The following is a 23917-nucleotide window of genomic DNA, read 5'->3' as shown; positions in this document are numbered from 1 at the left end:
TGTTTTTTGGAATTTTAAATGAATTGTTTTTAAGAAACTATGATTTCTATTTACACCTCAACACGATACTCAACTTTTGTTGTTCCATTGAAAGAAAACAATACAATCTGCTAACAAGGAAACTATTCAATTAAACTACAATGATACAATCTACTGACAAGAAATCTACTGTATCGTGACAGAATGACGCCAGTGGTGGTGATTATGTCTAGTGTAATATTCCGTTTAAACGATTTTTTACTTTGGATTTTCCTAATACGTGATTTTCACAGTAACTATTTATATCTCAAATGTCTGTCCTTGAATAGTTTACATCTAATTTGAAGTGTAAATTATAGAGAATCAAGACAAAAATATTTTGAACCACTTTGGCCTTTATGTTAAAGTTTACAAGAACGAACGTTAATAACAAAATAAAACCAGATTATACAGAAATTATAGTTGCTTATAGATATTACAAACCTTTAACGACTTTTGAATTCACTCTTCTCATACACTTATCTTTTGTGAAGTTTGTAATCCAATTATTTTATTGTGTATATGTATTTTTTAAATTTTATATTTGACTTTTCAATTATCTTCTTTCATATTTTTTTTTAATTGAAAACTAAGAACGATATTAAACGATTTTGAAAACTACATTTAATTCGATTACAATTATATTGTATGATGATTACACTTGCACGTATGTTGATTGTGTATTAGGTATTATATATTATATAAATTATATAACTAGAAGGTAAAAGGGGTTTAACATTCTTGATTTTTTTGTAGTATAACAACTATAGCGCATGTATAGTGATATCCAACATTGTATATATTCTCTAGTTATTCAATTATTGTTATATCCATCATTCTATATATTGTCTAGTTCTACAATCATAGGGATATCCATCATTCTACATAGTCTCGAGTTCAACAATCACAGTCATGTCCATCATTCTATATAATCTCTAGTTCTACAATCACAGTGATGTCCATCAATCTATATATTCTCTAGTTCTACAATCATATGGATATCAATCATTCTACATATTCTCTAGTTCTACAATAATAGGGATATCCACCATCCTATATATTTTCTAGTGCTATATAATCAAAGGATATCCATCATTCTACATAGTCGCTAGTTCTACCATCATAGGGATATCAGTCATTATATATATTCTCTAGTTCTACAATCAAAGTGATATCCGTCATTCTACATATTCTCTAGTTCTACAATCATATGGATATCCATCATATGTATAACAGGCTACCATTACCGCCTACATGAAATGAATTGCGCTTCTTTACACAATTTGTGAACTTAATTTTAGAAGTTGTCAGACTGATTTATGAATTATTGCATCTTGTGCACCTGCGCAAATTATTAAAGTGAAGGTTAGTTGTCTTAGTTGTCACATAGATAACCATTATTTATTAAGATCAGCAACATTTTTTGATTTTTTAATGTATTACTGGCACGGGACTGGAGCGCTTTCTTTAGGCACAATCAAAATCTGTGTTTACATGAGACGCCGAAAGGCACATGTCATTGACTTAAAGAAGGGATTCATTCAATATTGTTAAATTGTACGTCAACATGCCACACAAAAGACATATTTATGCAATTATCATTAAATGGACAGGAATAGCTGATAATGCAAGGGAAATAACACACTTCATACGAGTAACTGGTACATCAATATACCTCTAATTTGTCCAATAATTAGCAGCTGGTCATTAAATAAAAATAATCAAATAAACAAACAAAATGATTTTAAGAAACGCATGAATTGCTTCATTTTGATGCACAGCTACAAACCACAAGATGGTATCTTTTCTCTGTGAAAGAGGGAGAGGGTTAATAGATATAGGAAGATGTGGTATGATTGACAATGAGACAACTCTCCATCCAAGTAACAATTTATAAAAGTAAACCATTCTAGGTCAAGGTACGGCCTTTAATACGGAGTATTGGCTCACACCGAACAGCAAGCTATAAAGGGTAAACCTTTTTATAACACAGTTCTTCAATTGTTCAGCTATAAAGCTACTGCTGGTTGCTCCTCATAAAAAGGTTCAAATGAATGTTGTGAAGCTCTTTTCTGTGATAATACTTTCAAGAATTTGAGTTTTTTCCTTTCGATTATACAGTTTGTATTCATATGAAATAATAACACAACCTGATCTATTTTTTGTCGTAGTTCAGTTTCCGACATAAAAGAGAGGCAAAAAATAACAAAGAGACATTCAAACTCATAACTCGAAAATAAACTGACAACGCCATGGCAAAAAAAAAGGAAAAAGACAAACAAACAAACAATAGTACACAAAACACAACATATAAAACTAAAGACTGAGCAACACGAAGCCCACCAAAAAAAATTGGGTGATATCATGTGCTCCGTAAGGGTAAGCAGATTCTGTTTCACATGTGTCACCCATCGTGTTGCTCTTGTAACATTCCAGTTTAACATGAGACGAAAAATAAGAGGTTTTAAAAAGTTCTGAATTACTTTATTCTTAACTTTACTTAAGCACTTTATTTTATTAAGCAAGCTCTTAATTGTATATTTATTGTATTTATGCAATTGAAATTACAGTCAATATGTTAAAAATATGCCGATATAAAAACTGATGCTATGATCTTGATAGTATTTAAAAATGCATAGTTACTGATCGTTTCGGCTCCACAGTCTATCAATGTTTGAGGTAAACCAATTAGGCCATCCTTCGTTATGCAAAACTGTAAACTGTGCTTAGCTTTATTTGAGAAGTCCTTATTTAATGGCATCATGATACGTGTCATACTGTTTACTTCAAAACCAAATTTGCATTCCTCATTGAAAATTTAAAAGGTTTTCACTGAAATACATCTAAATTTATTTTTTGTAAATAGAATTATGTGTAAGGACAAGTTTTTAAAATTTCCACTTCATTTCGCTTTTAATTATATGATTACAATGATGTTCACAGCAATTTTAAGTGGTTGTTAAGGTTAAAAATAATAGACTTCCAGTGGTAACAATTTTTCAGTATTTTTTTTTGTTGTCAAAATCTACATTTTTGAATTACTTCTGAGTTAAAATTCACATTTAAACAACAGATTTTTTTAAATGCTTTAGGGTCTGTATATTGTAATTAAAGGTTATCATCAGATGTTTCATCCATATTGTGACTTATGAATGAATACTGGAAGAAAAACATTTATACTTACATATTGTATTCAGAATTACTTGTATTAGTTATAGCGATATTAGGGTCAATGTCTTATAGTACTGAAACAACCTTCTTTTCTTTCATTAATTGACAAAAACACACAGATTTCTTCAGAAAGTCATACACACGGTAGATCACACAAGACTATTTGGAAAAATCAGAAATACAGATTTCAATAAAGGTCAATATCCCTAATGCGCCTCACAGTGAGGAAATCAAAAGAAGAGCGTTAAAAAAAAATCTCTGTACATATATTGGACATGTTTCAATCTTTAACAAGATACTGAGCTTAACCATTTGTGCTGACTCGGAGAGCAGAGGACCATGTTATAAAGGTGTATAAACTATGGAGCTATTAAGAGTAATTTTCTGTAAGCATCATTATTATGTACAAATGGCAAGTCACAGAATTGGTTCATACTTTGTAAAAATGTTCTAACCATTGAGATATATCAAAATATGCATCATGTTCCACATCAAATTTTGTGGTTGCTATTGCAACTTCTTGGACACTTTATGGTCTATTTTTGTAAGTAAAATATGCAATTACAATTGGATGTATATGGTCTTTTAGAAAATAAAAAAAGAAAATTGTGTTTGTTGTCATGAGTAAGTATGGTTATGACATATTTGAAAAATGTATTTAGAAAAATGTATTATTCAGCAGTTATGTCAAGAACTTATCCCCCAAAAGTGTCAAATTTCTTGCCTTTTGGGACTCCAATTTTGCCCTGTTTTAAAAGCTTTGAAAATGTTCAACCCAGATTTACCATACATGACTAAAATAGTTTTTTAATAGTTGAACCATTGATAACTCAAAATACACAAATTTGGGAAGGGTATATTTAAAAAAAAAATTTTTGAAACCATGGTTTGTGAAATCACTGTTTCTGATATTGCTACAATATTGAATTATCCGAAATCACAATTATCATTGTGATAAAAATGTTATACAGAACCCAATTCACAATTTTCTGTATTAGACCCTAGTGTATAAGTCCAAATAATTATGATGTCTTGAAAGGCTATTTGAATCTTTTGCTTTGACGCCTTACTACAAGAAGGAAGGCGTCACAGCAAAATATTAAAATATCCTTTCAAGACGTCATAATTATTTGGACTACTAGTGTATGAATAGTGTATCAAACTGAATGTATATACATTATGTATTGGACAAATATTCACATGTATATTGAAATGTATACGTGTATATCGTACAGTATTTGTCACTATAGTCAAAGCTTCAAATTTAAGGTCAAGGAACAGTAAATGGGCTATTTCACAGATTTTGGTAAAAATGTTGCATACAACTTTGGCTTGTTGAACTATAACCGAACATCGAAAACATAATGCATTTACAAATGTAACTCTTTCATTTTCAGAAATATTGCTGATTGAATTTTATCAAAAAATGTGAACATTTATATAGAAAGCACATACAATCGACTAAAAACGTGTGTTAATTGAATTACATTGATAGCTACTAAAATGCTGTGATATTATACATGCTGTACTCTAGGAAGTAATACAACCATTCTTTTGTTAACTTTGTCAAGTTATACAAATAGCTGTTCATTATGACATGGAAACATAATTGGCTGTGTTTTATTGAGTATCTTAATTACAATCTATGTAATATATGGTTTTGACAGAATAACTCACTTTTGAATTATACTGAAAATTTATAACTTGTGACTAAAAAACATTCATAATTCACTCATGAACTACATGCACTTGTGGATTATAATGGTATTTGAACACTCATTATGTAGGTGTAATACCACCAAATCTTAGAACGTCACATTCATTTTCATATGTAAAAGGATCGAGAAAAATATTCCCTTGAATTTGCCAGGTATAGGAAATGAGCGGTGCATTTTATTTCAGAAAACAATTCTGAATCAGTCATAAACATATATCTTGGTGTTTCAAAGCACCATTCTTTTTTAATTTGGTGTTTCTATAAAATATTTTGGAAACTTGAGGTGACATGGTTACTTCAGTTTGTTAACATGAAAAAAGGAGTGAACATTTAATTGGTTTACCTCTGATAATGGTTATCATCTTGTATACAATGAAATGCTATGTGAAATTTTTACTGTAGTACTGGACAAGATAAAACTTTTTCTGCATATTTTTTTGAAAGATGCCAATTTAACAAAGACTAAAAGGGGAATCACAACGGTGGTATTACTCCTATATATTGTTGGTTTTCGAATTTCAAAAGTAGTTATTCTATATATACTGTATGGGCAAGGGATCTAAATATAACATTCAACATGATGTCATAAAATTCAGTAAAAATTTTGCTATTTCTACATGTGTTTTTGTTTAAGACTCGTGTCAGTTAAATTCATAGAAGGATTTGAAATAATCCAATACAATTTATTTCCAATAGCATGTTACAATTACGAAAAAAAAGGACAATGTTACTGATAATACACATATAGATTAAAAGTATAACAGACGCACTGATAAGTTAATCATTAACATCAGTTGATCAAAGCAATATAACATGAACTTAGTTACCATTGATTGATTGATTGATTGGTGTTTAACGCCACTTTCAGCACTAGAGTGATATTTCATGGCTGTCATTTTTTATTGGTTTGAAGTAGCCGGAGTGCCTGGAAAGATCCACCGACCTTCCTAGGAAAACTGACACCTGACATATGCGTGATTCGAACTCACAACCTCAGTGTTGACAGGCTAGTGATGCAGTAGTTCGACTACTGAGACCTATCTTAGCTAATATATGGTAAGATTTAGTTCAGAATCAAAGTTGAAAAATGAAATACCTGTATTTTTCACAATTCACAATATGAGTGTTGTTCATAACAGTTTTGTTCGATTTTATGAGTTCAGACCTTTTCAACTGTTTTTTTTTGTCGTAGAGTGGGAGACGTAGGGATAACAATCCAACAGCGACGGCGTAAACTATTTGTTTTAAAGCTTTATATTTCAAAGGTAGTAGCCATGGATGCTTCAAACCTGTATGCCGATGCCTGTTTTTGTACTACTAGACTTCCTGGAACCAGTGCTAACTTATATGCAATTAAAGGTATGTTTCAGCACAAGTCAGGGTAAGGTATATTTTTCACATGAAATGAGTGTCATTTTATTTGACCTTAAGACAAAAAAGCTATGAATGCTGGAATTGCAGAATTTCACATAGTACTCAATGATGCTATGAATAAGTGGTTTTATTCAAGAAGAGGTTCTGGCATTAATCATTTTTGAGTATCTATATTGACAATTTAATAACATGAATAATGTATACCTTTGATTCGTTTGAAGTGCAGAGTACCTAAATCAGCAAAACTCAAAACCAAAGATTACAAAGAAAATAAACATTGATTCCAATAATTATGTTAAACAGCGTGTCTACCCATAGAAGTGCGAAGGCGAGTGAGATTGGCATTTTTGTAGTAATAAATAAAACTTGATTCGTCATAGAACAAAACCAAAGAAAATAAAGATAAACTATATCAAACTAACTCACAGAACATAAATCAAATATGAAGATGAAAAAACAAAACATTTTGGAAGAGAGAATGTTAAAAAACATTAATTTGGCGAAAATAAAACATATAGCAAAAGCAAACAGATAGAAAAAAAAACATCCCATTAGCCAATGGTAGCATAATCAAATCAGTGCAGCGGTTTTCGAAATAGTATTATCAATTCAGGAACATAGGACGGCTTCTTAAAAAAAAAATCAAACATCTAAGTTGTGCAAAATATAAATATTGATAATTTACATATCAGGAGACGGGATATATCTTATTCGCTTGTTTATCATTTTATTGAATTGTTTTTATGGGGGTGCAAACGAGACTATTTTATTGCCTGAAAGACAGTTAAACCAAAGATATGTTGAGTAAATTTCTATCGGGTATATATATCATGTATATCATGTTGTAACCGATAAATTATTTGTCAGCAACTGTCCTCTAAGTGTCGTAGTCTAGCAGATTGGTGATACAATTGTTGGTTTGGTGATAAAAGCACCAAATTTGGCATGGTAGTAGTTCTGGGTGTTTCAAACAATAGTAGCTATGGACCAACCTTGAAATTTCAAAATGGCGGCTAATTCCAAGATGACCGCCATAAAATATAAAAATAAAACATATATCACGTATATAAGGTCACATTTAAGGTCAAATTTGGCATGGCAGTAGTGTTGGGTGTTTCGAAAAATATTAACAATGAACTCACCTTGAAATTTCAATATGACGGCGTTTTCAAAGATGGCCGCCACAAAATATCTAAATCAACAAATATCCCTTATATAACATGTATAAGTTCAAATGTGTCATGTTAGTTTTGGTGAGTGCTTCCAACAATATAATCTATGAACCCACAATGAAATTTTAATATGGAGGCTTTTTCCAAGATGGCCACCATAAATTATCAGAATCAACAAATATCCCTCGTAGAAGGTTACAAAGTGTTTTGTTTTGACGTACATTCTGTAAAACTAAGTGCCCTATAATTGCAGTAATATTAGGCTTGCCATGCCATTAACAAAGCCAGTGCTTGCAACCGCAACAACCTGTTTGTATGAAAACGATACTTGAAAAAGCTACATATGCTATGTAGTTCAAAAAGATATGATTTAGGCAAAAGTGTTTTCCACAGTCATTAAAACATTAGTTGATAATAATTTGGCCAAATATTCTGATGCAGTCGATTTATTCCATTGAGGAAAATGCGACGCTATCCATTTCAATTTTACTTATGTTTGTTTTCTGTATTCTTCTTTAATATTACATTCAACTGAACTAAAATCATTTCTTAAGGTATACAGGCCTTCTTCTGTATCCTAGGACCTGGAAAGAAGGTACTAAATGACCAAATGTACAATTAATGTATGTCGTTTATGAATGACTTAATTATCTATGTATCTACAGTACTAGAAGATTCCATCTATGAAATATAGTACGACACTTCCAAAATTTAAGCATTTGTTTAGTCTAACTTGGCAAATTCGTCATAACCTTATGCTTTGATATGCATTTCCCTTATAATTTCGGGTACTTTGACTAAAATATTATACGCCAGAACAACTGTTCGTATTATTGCTATAAATTAGTATATATATATATTATAGAATAATAATTTGGGCTTGTATTATATTATAGATTAAGATATATCCTTGATAGTAACCAAATATAACCATGCGTTTCATACTTACATCTAAAAATTACCGTTTTATGGACATGCACTCTGTCAATTGTCTAACCAGAAATACATGTATGTCAACCTGGTATAATTAGTCATTTTTTTTCCTTTTGCAAAATTGGAACACTGGAACTGGGCAAACATATTTCTAGCAGAACAAAAACATAGTTTAGTTTCAGGTCTTCATATACATGATATAGAAATGACATCGTTGAGAACCTTATGAGATTGGTTATTAAACAGTGGTTGAACAAGTGTTCAATCAAGGAAACATAGTACTTCATGAACAGCAGATTCTTTTTTAGAGGCTCTCCTGCATCATGAAAAAGACATTTCCATGAGGTTACAGTAGGTGTACTTTTATTCTTATGCAAGGATCCTTACAAATTTTTACTGAGGAACGAGACCCTGGTGAGAACTATGTGATGTTCACAGAATGTAGAAACTACAGGGAAATTGAGAGTATACTTAACCACAACTGGTCTGTAACATTAAAGATTGAAACTGACATGTAAATGTGAGATAATTAAGAGAATGTTCCTTCAGGGTGTATACAGTTTCCATTATACTGCTTATTCGTTGGTTCTTTGAATTTTTTCATCATAATTATGGCTTCCAGTACCCATGCGCGATATAATGCCATTTAACTATACAGTTTAAGCGTTGCAAACATAAAGCCCATGAGTAGAATGTGGGGTAATCAGATTGACCATCAATATCGCACACCTACCGTATTAAATGGTGTTTTGTCTAGAAATGGCCATAGTTTCAATCCACCTTTGAATTAATATAACGTGATCAAGTAAACCACATGATGTTCTACATCAGGAACGGTTTAAAGTCAAACAAACAACATTCTCAAATCATGTGAAAGCTTTAGGCAGGGGAACGTTTCGGCCTTATACCCAGAGTGCTACTTCGAGTGAATGTGGATGGCATACTAAAAGTATACACTATTGGACATTTATCACTAAGGTTTTCAGCAGTTTTTAATGAGCTAATAAAATGTGATTAACATATATAAAACGGATGTCACGGTAGACGAAAACGCGCGAGGACAATGATGTTATGTACAGTGCTGTTTAACATGTGTTGTGGAATAGGGCAAATACTTAATGGGCTGTTCTTAGGAAACATTTTGAAAATTGCATTGAAAAGATGTTGCTGTTTAGATGATAAAAAAGGGGGAGAAGAGAATTAGGTACTCAAAAATCATTAGTAAGACAAGACAGATACTAAAGTGGAAAAAAGGAAAGATAAGACTAACAACAGTCAAGAAATTACTACAAAATTATCTAACAATTGAGCAACACCAACCCCACTAAAAAACCGGGGAGGATTGCAGGTGCTCAAGCAGGGTCAGCAGTTCCTGTTCAACAAGTGACACTTGACTTGGTGCTCTTGTTTGAATAGATTAATGAGCCATAACTAGTAATTAAGCATATATATTATATAATATTGGTTTGTATAAATGTCTCTTTTTAACCCTTAGAATCACACGTAAAAACCATTGGTTCATGTAAACTATCCAAAACTTCACCAAATGTGAACGTTTGAAATGAAATGTAGTTTCCCATGCTTGTACTTTCACTAGTTGACAACACAAGACATTGCAGGTGTCCCGGAAGGGTGTGTAGTTTCAAGCTAACTGGTAGCTCTCGTGATGTTACTCATTGCAAGTAGAAATTCGGTGATCATCCTGATGTTACCACATTCGAGGAAAAAGACATGATTGTGGCAAGTAGAAGTGGAATATATTCATTATCATTTGTGATTCAGACGGTACTCAACGGTAACAAAAATCCTGATGGCGTTCTGAAAACCTTCGAATGTTTCAATTTATTGAATCTTTTATTACATTGTTTTGCAAGCAATCCCTAGCATATCGTATGAACTGCAAAATTCAATTCGATAAAAGTAATGTCAGTAAAGCCTTGTCTTAATTTTATTCATTTTCACTTTCTTGCGGCCATTTTGAAATTTTCTCCATTTTGAATAAAATGAAAAGTTTTATATATCGTCATGACTTTGGATTACATTTCTTATGTGTTTAAATAATTTGGTTTGAATATGATTTGCATTAAATTATATATGGTTGTGAAATATGGACAAATTGCAGACATCTTTAAAATGGCGGCCATATTAAATTTTCAGAGTGGGTTCATAACTTAAATTGACTACTAAATATATATCTACAATTGTGCAAAATTTCATTCTTTTATCATCAAACCCTCAATTCTTCCAAAAATATGTATGAATCAGCTAGACTATTGGTTTTAATGTGTTTAAACAAACAAACACAAAAGTAATTTTTTTGTAGTATTTCATCTTTTGATCAAATATTTTTGTTTATTGAATGTAAAGGATGTTCGCTACTCTGTTTCAAAATAACAAGCTTTTTAAAAGACTGTTATAAATTGATAGTTTATAAATAAAGGAACTAAAAAAGCAGAAAAAAATGTAGGGTCCGTGTGCTTGTTTTCGAAATATAAGCCTTTCAAAGTTTGGCGGGAAATGATTTTCTCTAGATTTTCCGTCCATTTATCATTGGCACCTTTTTTCATTCAAAAACTATAAAAAAAATAACAAGGATTTTATAAGATTTTAAAATATGGATATTTAAACTATATGTTATAAAATTATGAAAAGAAAAGTAGGGATTAGCGGGCAAAATTTTGTAATGGCACTACATGGATAAAAGCAGTGGATTCCGAATATCAGGCAAACTATCAAAAACAAGAGAAGCGAACATCCTTAAATGAATTGTTCTTAAGAAACTTTGTATTTCTATTTACTCCGAAGCACGATACTCAACTTTTGTTGCGCCATTGAAAGAAAACAATACTATCTGCTAACAAGGAAACTATTCAATTGAAATAAAATAATACAATCTACTAACAAGAAATCTACAGTCTCGTGACAGTATGACGCCAATAGCGGTGATTATATCTAGTGTTTTATTCCGTAGATAGATATTTCAAACTTTAACGACTTCTGAATTCACTGATTTCTTCAAATACACTATTTTTTTGTGAAGTTTGTCATCAAAAGTATTTTATTGTGAACCTGTATTTTTTTTTATTTCATATTTGACTTCTCAATTATCTTTTTTCAGATTCTTTTTTTTTTTTTGAGAACAAAACACGATATTGAACGATTTTCAAAACTGCGTTTAATTCAAATATAATCATATTGTATAATGATTACACTTGAAAGTATGTTGATTGTGTATTAGGTATTATATAATAATAATAGTATATAATTTGAAGGTGAAAGAGGTTTAACATTTTTATGTTAAAATTGGCATATGACATGGCATGCAAAACTTAGTTCCTTCATACACTGATTCATCTTTGGTATAGAACTCTAATAGTTATATAAAGAGAAGGATTAAATTAACTGTCATCTCTCGCTCTGCAACAACTCATTCTATCTCTTTTTTTCTTCTTCTTAATTAGACAATACTTTAGTCATGAATAGCAAAAACGTGTGTTACGTATTTCCACTGATGTTTTTAGTTTAAATCATGTAAACTATGTTGCTTAAATTTTTAATATTCAACATTGACCCGAATCATTTAGGTTATTTGAATCTACATCATACAATGTTTTGATTCAGTAATTTGTTATAGTTTTGTTTAACATTCCAGGCATTCCCAAGGATTATTACAATAACGTTCTCAAACACTCTATAATCATAGGGATATCATCATTCTACATAGTCTCTAGTTCAACAATCATAATATCCATCATTCTATATATTCTCTAGTTCTATAATCATAGGGATATCATCATTCTACATAGTCTCTAGTTCAACAATCATAATATCCATCATTCTATATATTCTCTAGTTCTATAATCATAGGGATATCATCATTCTACATAGTCTCTAGTTCAACAATCATAATATCCATCATTCTATATATTCCCAAGTTCAACAATCATAGAAATGTCCATCATTCTATATAATATCTAGTTCAACAATCATAGGGATATCCTTCATATGTAGAACAAAGCTACCATTACCGCCTGGAATGAATTGGGCATCTTAACTCAATGTCTATACTTTATTTTAGAAGTTGTCAGAGTGATATATGAATGATTGAATCTTGTGCACCTGAGCAAATTATGAAAATGAAGGTTAGTTGTCTTTTATAAGAAAAACCTAGTTATCACAGTTGGTTCGAGATTACCATTATTTATTAAAATCAGCAACAATTTTTGATTTTTGAATGTATTACTGGCACGGGGCTGGGGCACTTCTTTTAGGCACATCTACAATTTTTGCTTACATGAGACGCTGAAAGGCACATTTTTCATTGACTTAAAGAAATAATTCACTTCTCATTGAAACATTTGATATTGTTAAATTGTAAGTCAACATGCCACACAAAAGATATATTTATGTCATTATCATGAAATCAACAAGAATAGCTAATTATGCAAGGGATTTAACACACTTCATACGAGTATTTGATACATCAATATACCTCTATTTATATTCAATGAACAATATCTGATAAGAATAAGAAATATAGGTAAGAACATTGTTATTTGAGTAAATAGTAACACATAAGAACTGGTAATAATGGAAAGAGTCTCATATTGGTTATATTTTTCATTCATTTGCAATTTGCTTTGCATATAGCATCTGTTACTACCGGTCTATTTTGAGCTTGAATTCAATGAAATAGTGTTTGGACAAAAGCTTTGTGGGTTTTTCTTTGCTAGAATAGATCATAGTAGGTAATGAGGTAAAGCAGATGTCATTATACAAAGTTTACTGCTGTTAAAGGCATAGAATCACTCAATCGGGCCCGGTCTGAAAGAACATACAAGAAAGTAGTACATATTTAAAAAAAAAGTCCCTATACGCATATCTGTGACTTTCTTAATAAGTAAACTATTTGGGTATAATTCTGGCATGAAATGAACGCTTAAGGACCTAAGATTACTGAAGAACCCTTGAAGAAAGTTTCTTATTGATGATATAAAGATATATGAAATTATGATAAGAGGGCATATTTGCCCTGTTGTTTAGATCAGTACCGGTTTTTGTACTACTTAACTTCTCAGAACCAGTACTCTCTAATATGCAATTAGAGGTATGTTGAATTTTTCAGCACAAGTCAGGGTCAAGTATATTGTTTACATGAAATTAGTGCCATTTTATTTGACCTTAAGACAAAATAGCTATGAATGCTTGAAATTGCAGAATTTTACGTAGTACGCAATTAGGCTATGCATGAGTGTTGTTATTCAAGTAGAGGTTCTAACATTTATCGTTTTTGAGAAGCTATCTTGAAAAATTAATAATTAATACCTTTGATTCGTTTGAAGTGCAAAGTATTTTAATCGGCAAACCCAAAACCAAAGACAACAAAGATTATAAACATTGTTTCCAATAACTACTAGTATGTTAAACAGCGTGTCTATTCATGGAAGTGCGATGGCGAGTAAGATTGGCATTTTTGTCGTAATAAACAAAATTCATTTGTCATACAACAAAAACAAAGTGAATAAAAGATAAACTATATCAAACTAACTCACAAAACATAAATCAAATATGAAGATGAAGAACAAAACTTTTGGAAAAAGAATGTCTGAAACTAAACTTTAATTTGACGGAAAATAAAACATATCTCAAAAGCAAACACATAGAAAAAACCGTCCCAAAATAGTCAAAATTCCATATGCCATTGGTGGGATAATAAAATCAGTTTAGCTGTTTTCCTGATAATTAGTATTATCAATTCAGAAACATAGAAAGGCTTCCAAATTCAATTGGGCATACATGTTCCTTTAAAATCATATATCTAAGTTGTGCAAAATATAAATATTGGTAATTCATAGTTACAGATAAGGAGACTGGATACATCTTATTCGCTTTTTTCCCATTTTTTTAGGGGGGTTGCAAACGAGAGTATTTTATTGACTGAAACACAGTAAAACCAAAGATATGTTTAGTAATTTTCTATCGAGTATATATATCATGCTGTAACCGATAAATGATTAGTCAGCAACAGTGCTCTAAGTTCTGGTATTCAAGTGTTTAAACAAAGACACACAAAGAAGGTAAATTTTTGTAGTACTTTATCTTCTGATAGAATATTTTTGTTTTTTTAATTGTTCTTAAGAAACTATGTACTTCTATTTACACCGAAACACGATACTAAACTTTGTTGTGCCATTGAAAGAAAACAGTACAATCTGCTAACAAGGAAACTATTCAGTTGAACAAAAACAATACAATCTTCTAACAAGGAAACAACTGTATCGTGACAGTATGACACCAATGTCGGTGATTATATCTAGTGTTATATTCCATTTAAACGATATTTTACTTTGGATTGTCCGTAAACGTGATTTTCACTGTAATCATTTACATCTAGAATGTCTGTCTTTGAATAGGTTACATCCAATTTGAAGTGTAAATTATAGAGAATAAAGACGCAAATATTTTCAACAATTTTAGCCTTCATGTTAAAGTTGACAAGAAAGAACATTTATAACAAAACAAAACCAGATCATACAGTTGCTAATAGATATTTCAAACCTTTAACGAATTCTGAATTCAGTCTTCTCTTCGCATACACTAATTTTTTTGTGAAGATTGTAATCTAAAGTATTTTATTGTTTACCGGTATTTTTTTTTTTTTTAATTTCATATTTGATTTTTAATTTATCGTTTTCATTTTCTTAAAATTTGAGAACAAAAAACGGTGTTGAATGATATTGAAAAATACATTTGATTCGAATATCATAATATAGTATAATGATTACACTTGAAAGTGTGTTGATTGTGTATTAGGTATGATAAATTATAAATATTATATAACTTGACGATAGAAGCGGTGCAGCATTAAACTTTTATGTTAAAATGGGCATATGACATGGCACGAAAGACTTATTTCTTACCTACACTTATTCAATGCTGGTCTTAGACAGTAATACGTATATAAAGAAAAGGATTAAAGGAATTGTGATTACTCGCTCTGCAACACCTCATTCTGTCATGTTTTTTTCTAAATTAATGAATAATTCATTATGGTGCAACCACGCATCTACGAACCATACAGAAAGTGATGTGTGCATGACATTTTTCAAACACATTACTTGAAATTTGCGGCGGCAAAGTGCAATTTATGTTCAGAGACAAATGATTGGAAAATGGTATTTATAAGTCTTAAATCACAAGTTATAATAGTTATAATGGCAACTTTTTTTATCATTTGATAGGCTTTTACTTTTCTTAATAAATAACGCGTTAAATTCACAACAAATATGTTTCAAATGACAATTAACTACTGTCAATTCAGAAATGGCTGCATTCTTCATTATTGCGATAATAGCAACGAGGTAAGTTTCGCAAAAATATAAACTTACACATTTTATTATGATAATATTGTTTGTTTTCAGAATTGTCCGTTTAATAATACATTATTTTCTCATTTTAGTCCATCGTTTAACAACCGCATTTCTAAAACCATGCCAAAATTCTCTTAATTTACGCACAGTACAAAAAGGGCCACCACAATACTATTTTGATAAAGTTTGATTTATACGTTCCTAGCTTTTAAAAAAACGAACATCACGAAGACGCGAATTCTTTTTTGTCAATGTTATTTTATAGAAGTCAGTAACATCGCCGTATTATTTCTCAAACAGTTTTTGTTCACTGCATATATTTAGTGATCACAAATCCATGTAAATGAATTATGTTTTGGTTTACCAAAATTACCAAAAGACCTTGTAAAACAAAATGATTTCATAGCTTGTTTCTCTTGCTGTTGATTTCACATGCCATAATATCTATTATTCTTAGTAAGGTTAGCACCATACTTTCCTTAAATGTTCGAAATTAACATGATCAGTGCTCTTTTCTTTTTTGTTTTTTCAGATAAAATGGACGACGTAAGCATGATAAAAATAGACGGCGTAATTTGTTTTTTTATGATAGAATAATCATCAAATGGGAGGCGCTTTTTGTATAAAAATATTCTTTGTAAACGATAGACACATTTTAATCAGTTGTATGTGTTGATTGAATGGGATTGGTATAAAGTACGAATTTTTCCACAAAAGCTTAAATGTTTCAATAAATTTGAAATAAATGCACTTTTTGCTGCTTAACACCTTTATGTTGACTTTATACCTGTCTTAAAAGATTCAGGGCATAAAATGCTAAATCTCTTATGTTTTCTTATTTCATATTTGTGCAATAGCAAAATATTCATAAGCCTAAGGGCAATGTGTTTGTGTTTGTGCAGCAAATTATTAACGTTAACAAGACAAACGTTACAAAGAATCATCAAAATCGGACATAATCCACTGTTTCCCACAGTCCCTACTACACAGAGAAAAACCTGTTTAGAATGGGTATATTCAACAGTTAATGGCATTTTTGTAAAACAGAAAACTAAACCCTTACACATCGTTTTCATAGTTATAACATTATAAAGGTTGTTTGGGAATATATTTGTTGTACCTACAATGCATAATGTGCTGAATAACACTGCAGTTATTCAATGAGGGGAAGATTTTGTCACACTAGGAATGTACAATAAAAATTGGAAAACAAATAAAATGTCAATAACAATACCACATTTAGTATAATCAAATGTGTTATATGGAAATGTCGAAATTTAATCAAACAAAAGCCTTAATAGTATGACTTCTAGCCAATTGATGTCATATAAGCGAAACGGGAGCTCTACAATTTAATTGAATCAATAGATACGTCATTATCTTTACAAAAGGAAAAATATGCAGTTAACATCAAAGTTATTGTTAACCCTATACCATAAATTATTTACTTATCATATTGTACTTACCTTCTTTTCATATCTGGAACATTATAAATCCCCAAAAGAAATAACCACTATTAAAAGAAAAACATCGGGCACATCACTGACAGTCACATTACGACGTACTGCAGGTTTTAGCTAAACAAAACATTTAAATGGCAATTATTAGTAAAGGTAAAGCGAATAAGATTGTAGTGTGTCTTTTGTTGTATTTTATGACTTTAAAAGATCTTTGTTTGATTGGGTTTTTTTGTGTAATGAATAGGAATATAACTAACGCACTTAATTTAGAAACACTACTTGTTTTATATCGTTGAACCCTGGACGATGGAGTATTGTAAACACTGGCCCCTGGGATTTCAACAAATTTATTTCCGTTTAAAAAAAACAAAAAAAACAGTGTAATTACTTTCGCATTTTAAACATTCTATTTCATGAATTCTAATTATTAAATAACTAGTAGAGATTCTGGTTTCATGTAACAATTTTGTACTGGCTTTTTTCTCCTTTTCTTTTTTTACGATCAATGCATTTGAATGGGGACATATAGTTGGAACACCCCCCCACCTTTATCCTGGGTTAGGAATCCCCTTTTATAAATGGCATTACGTAGGCTAGTTTAAGGTCTCTTTTGGTCATACAGCTCTGCATGTGTTTAGGTTTAATACATCCTTTACCCCGAAGGTATCATCAACATAGTAGTCAGTGCGTCATTTATATTACACAAAATGTATAACATGAAGTGTATCTTGTTGTTTTCATTAACGTTAGACGTGTATTTTTCTGATATAGTATCTCATATAAAAATAAAAAGATGTGGTAAAATTGCCAACGAGACAACTCTCCACAAGAGACCAAATGACACAGAAATTAACAACTATATGTCACCGTACGGCCATCAACAATGAGCAAAACACATACCGGACAGTCAGCTATGAAAGGCCCCGAAATGACAAATGTAAAACATTTCAAACGAGAAAACTAACGGCCTAATTTATGTACAAAATAATGAACGAAAAACAAATATGATATACAGCAACAAACGACGACCACTGAATTACAAGCTCCTGATTTGGGACAGCCACATACATAATGTGGCGGGGTTAAAGATGTTAGCGGGCGCCCAACCCTCCCCCTAGCCTGGGACAGTGATGTAACAGTACAACATAAGAACAAACTATTAAAATCAGTTGAAAAAGGCTTAACTCATCAAATGGATACAAACAGAAATATATATAACAAAAACAGTGGACGTGGGAGGGAACTCATACATCCCCACAACAAAAAGATACTAAGTACATATCTGAGAGTACTTGCAGTTACTAACAGCTAGTTCAAAGCCAATAACAACAAATAAAAAATCATGCATCTAAGACTAAAATATCAATCAGTACTCATCCAACATCCAATGGATTTAGTGTAAAGACGTCATTAACAGTCAGAGAAAAACATGACCTTGTACAACCAAACTTCAAAACCAAATGTTTATATCCATGGAAGAATTGAGTAAAGGTTTTAAGTAATTTGTGGTAACGAAATCCCGGACTTAATAATTTACCAGTAATATATGGATAAAGTTCATTGAAATCCAAAACGTCACAACAGACACGGGCATAGCGAACGAGTTGTGATATATAAACACAGTAAGATGGTGCCAAAGTAGCATCATCGTCCAAAAAGGAAAATTAACAAAAGGAACGAAAATTCGTCCCTTTTGTTGTAAATTTTAGTGTAGAGATTCCCGTGTAAAACTGAAATATCTAAATCTAATAAAGAACAGTTATTATCGTTTATATTTGATTTATTCAAAGTAAGTTCCTTTGGGTAAATTTCGGCAGTATATTTATAAAATTGTTGGTTATTTAACGACAAAATAACATCAAAATAACGGTAAGTGTTGTTGAATTTATCAATTAAATGCAATTTAGACGGGTCTTTACTGAGTAAGGTCATAAACTGTGATTCATAACAATACCAGAGCAAGTCTGCTAGTAAAGGGCCGAAATTGGTGCCCATTGGAATACCTACAACCTTTCGATAAACTTTAATGCCGAAACGTACATAAATATTATCAAGGAGAAAATTGACAGCTTCAATCATGTCAACACACCCCTAGTAAGTACATTTAGCATATTTACCTTTCTCATTAGAGAAGAAGGCTTCAAATGAGTTGCAGCAAATATATTTGCATTCGGATTTACCAAACGACCATTGGATTAAATAGGAAAACTTTTGTTTGATAAGATTATGTGGTAGTGTAGTGTAAAAAGTTGAAAAATCAAAACTGTCAACAGAATCAAAAGGACCATCAAAAGCACGTAATTTATCTAAAACTTCCAATGAATTTTTTACACTCCAAAAATAGTTAATTCCACTATTTTCATATATTTTATTACAACAGTTACTGATTAGTTCTTTGATAGTAGTTAAGGAACTAGTTAAAGAATTAAAAGATTAGTTGTAGAACACTTACTAGAGGCCGAGATGAAACGATATGTTACTGGTTTTTTTGTGTAGTTAAGGTAACCAATACATAGAAGGGACATTCAAATGTTCAGAAGAGGCCTTAAGCTGTGATTTGGTTATGATATGATTGTTTACTATATGACTCTCTGTGGAGCGCACGGACTTGAATGTAGAAGAATTTAAAATGTCATTCTTAAGAAAGTCCGTGTAGTATTTACGACCACCACATTGTTGGTTTCTTTGTCGGCAGGTACAAACACAAACCTCTTTGAAAGTAATTGAAGTTTGTTTCTTATTCTAGAAATAGCCGTGTTATGTACTATTTTATTTATTTCTGAATTATTTTTCAAATTTAATATTCGAATATCCACAACAATCATACATTTATTTAGATAAGAATCAAGAGATTTTTTATTATATTTTTCCCGTTTACACCAATTTTTACAATATGACGAAAGAGCGTCTGTTGTGACCTGACGACACTGTTTCCAATCTAATTTTGATGAAGGACGATATTTTGGTCTTTTTTTTAAACAATATTTAACCTCTCTGTCTTCAACGATATTCAGGTCCCCAGTAATAACATGGCCATAGGGATCATATCTAAAATTCGACGATTCACAGTCTCAAGTTAGAGGAGTATTATTTTCTACACTGACGTCTGATGTTACTGACGTATAATTAAAATGACTCTTCTGCTGGGTTTTTTGTATGTATACAAAATAATAGGTGGTTCTGTGTTATCAAAATAGGGAGGTATAAAGATTTAAATGGTAGAGTCATTGAATATATACATAAATGCTGTCTGTTGCACTTTAAGTAATGTACGCCACGAAAACTATGGCTTTTTTAATACATTGAAATTTGATAGGATTGTTTTCATTTAAATGTCCGCGATTTTAAACAATAAGGTTGATAAGACAAAATAAATATCTAATGATAACATTACTTTAGTTACATTAAGAATCAGGTGCATATTTCATCAAATCGACTAAAGTTCTGTTGAAAGTAAATATTTTTTTAGGAGTTTTCTAAAATTTTATTTTCAAAGAAATCATTAGATATGAAATAACGTATACTTAAACAGTTTCTATCCAATTTAACATTATTGACAACCATATCAAACTTTTTGTTTGATTCTAATCTGACCATTCGCTAAAAAGGACTATCATTTAAGATATTCTAAATTGCCATTCTTTAATCGTTATCATACTAGCTTTACTGACACCATTGTAATTAGTTGACCAACACGATTAGGTGTTATATTTTAATGGAGAAGAATAACCTTTATAAATTTGGAGCGTCGGAATTTACCTTCATCAGGAACGCTGAAAAAAAAAACATTTAACGGCCAGGGATGTAAACATACGTACACTGTGTACATGGTGTAAGAGTTTATGACCAAAAGGGACCTGAAACAAATACCCAAATTCATCTAAGGTCAAGGTGGTCTGATATATTGATTTACAGGTTGTACTCTTTTCCTTTTGTGATATATTTTACTAAGTCTATATCGACACTTTGAATTATCCATGTAGAGCATTTGATGCTTACATTAATGTATCTTATGGACTTCGGTTCCATCTTTTATATCTCTCGAATCGTTTATTAAAAGTAATTTTACGAGTTTTGACAAGTGGTAACCTACTATTCATCTTATATGTAATGTTACCAAAGTCTACATTAAATATAACAGTGTTGTATGCTATTGTAACATGGTGTTAATTGTGTATTGTTATTTCTGTAATTGGATGGGTCTTGATTAAACTATTGTGTGCGTGAACCTCTGCCTTGATGCGATCTCCCTTTGTGTATGCGGATGATATTTAGCTGTGTGTATATGTGCGGGCAAAGTTGACCTTTGATAGAATTGGTAACTATATGTAGTCCCTTCTGTTCATATAGCTCTTCACATTTTCCATACTTATCTCCTTTTTTTTAGTTTAACTTACATGTAGCTGATGAATTTAAATCCATAAATCAGACGCACTTATCTTTAAAGTTTTATTTCTATACACTGACTGGAACTGAGATGAGTTGATTTAAAATGTTAATGTTTTTTCCTTGAATACATCTGTGTGCGTTCCGGTGGAAAAAAAACATGTAAGATGCGTTATGACTGCCAATGAAACAACTACCCAATAAGACCAAAACACTGAAATAAAAATTTCACAGTTGGCTGATGACACCACTTGTTTTTTGAAAGATGCATTTTCCGCGCAAATTTTATTAGATTCCTTTAACGATTTTGAGAAGTGTTCAGGGTTAAAAGTCATTTTTTCTAAAACCGAAGCAACATGGATTGGAAGAAATAAATTTAACAAAGAAGGTTCCCTTCCTATTAAATGGACAGATGGTTTTAAAACCTTAGGTTTAAAATTTAATGCTTTTGAACAAATGGTTTGTTCTAATTTAGATACATGCATAGAAAAAATGGAATCAATAATTAAACTGTGGATGATAATAAAGATAGTGTCATTTTTAGTGTATTGAATTCTGATAACTTAGTTTTAAATTATTGTATTCTACAGGCAAAGTATTACATTAATTATGTAAAGAACACACAATTAGACAGACTGTTAATATCTGTGCAAGCTTTTCTTAAATTTTTGAAAAGACGTCTGGAGATATTAGAATATTTATATCTTTCTAAAGACAAACACGAGTCATTTGTCGACAGATGGGGGGGATTTATGGAAGACCAAAACACAATAATCTAGTAAACAATTATTGTTCATTAAACATCATTCAAAAATGTGTTCAAAACGCTTATCCAAAAAAATGGATGACATAGTGAGAAAGAATTCAAAACCACGACATACTTTATACGACAGCAACAAATGAAAACAAATATAGTGAACAGCAATGCAAGACAATCACTGATTATTGGCTCCCGACCTAGAATAGGCATAAAAATGTAACGTGTTAAAACATATTTGTAATTATAGCATTTTTCCCTCTAACCGCGGACAGGATTATCTTGTGTTTAACAGGTTGATACCCTTCAACGAGCTTTTACCTTGAGATAGCGGTATATAAGGGATAAAAGTCACCGCCAATTTGCAAACAAGAACTATTATTTTTTAATAATGTAAAATCCATAAATCATTTTGTATTACCAAAATGCGTTGCATTTATTAAATTTTGACAATCATTTTGAATTAAAGTATGCAACACCAATTGTTTCAGACTTCAGCATCACACTGTAAATGAAAAATCAAATAAAATTGTGGTATGACTCGGCACGTGATAGCGATCTACAATATTGTCCTGTCTTACCTACATCAACGGAAATGATTTTACATTTTAAGGTAAGACGGCGATTTATACATTTGCCGATTTAATAACTGACATAAATAATTATTTTTTTCACGTTTTAATGCGATATTAGCTCTTTATAAAAGATAACGCAATCAAATTCCAACATCAATCCTTGCAAAAGTGCACATACATATGGGGGCAAATAATATATAATTCAGACGATTATTTTATACTTAATTTTTTTTTACAATCAAAATGAGGATTTTCGTATTCTTTTAGCGTAACTCTTCTTATTGTCATGCAAAGTGCATAGCTGATGTCGTCAACTTCCTATTTCTTGAAGATGGACGACTTCAAACTAGTCCAGCGGATCGGTGACAAAATTGTGAGTTTGATAATAAAAGCACCAAATTTGGCATGGTAGTAGTTCTTGGTGTTTCAAAGAATATTAGCTATGGACCCACCTTGAAATTTCAAAATGGCGGCCTTTTTTTAAAGATGGCCGCCATAAAATATCAAAATCAACATATATCATTCATAGAAGGTCAAATTTAAGGCCAAATTTGGGATGGTAGTAGTGTTCAGTAAAATATAAGCTACGAACCCTGTTTTAAATTCAATAAGGCGGCTCTTTCCAAGATGGCCGCCACAAAAAAATAATAAAATCAACAAATTTCCCTTATTTTAGTTCAAATTTGTCATGTTTGTAGTCCTGGGTGCTTCGAACAATATAAGCTATTGACCCAACTTGAAATGTGAAAATGGCGGCTTTTTCCAAGATGGCCACCAAAAGATATCAAAAACAACAAAATTCACTTAAAATCTAGTGCCCTATAATACCAAGTGTATGCTTCATTTATATACTTAAGCCAAACGTCAAAAGCTGTGTGAGGAAAGTATAGAAAATCGTAACAGTTACTGTACAATTCTTGCAGAACAGTCGTCTACAACGAGGGATCACGTTTAGATCCTGGCGTTTTACCAATATTTAAGCTA

At 31.2% G+C, this 23917-nt stretch overlaps 1 long non-coding RNA gene across 1 annotated transcript in view; it reads right to left on the bottom strand.

Moving 5' to 3' along the window:
* The window catches only part of LOC127703063 (uncharacterized), a 71990-nt gene extending 54638 nt beyond the window's left edge, over window positions 1-17352 (bottom strand). The window contains exon 1 of the long non-coding RNA XR_007982648.1: window positions 17222-17352. This is a non-coding gene — a long non-coding RNA (uncharacterized LOC127703063). The remainder of the gene's footprint in view (window positions 1-17221) is intronic.
* Between the last annotated feature and the right edge of the window lie 6565 nt (window positions 17353-23917).

This window comes from Mytilus californianus, unplaced genomic scaffold, assembly GCF_021869535.1.
Source record: "Mytilus californianus isolate M0D057914Y unplaced genomic scaffold, xbMytCali1.0.p SCAF_5, whole genome shotgun sequence".
NCBI lineage: Eukaryota > Metazoa > Mollusca > Bivalvia > Mytilida > Mytilidae > Mytilus > Mytilus californianus.
Note: the sequence above shows the minus strand (reverse complement) of the source record. Positions and strands in the feature narration are given on the sequence as shown.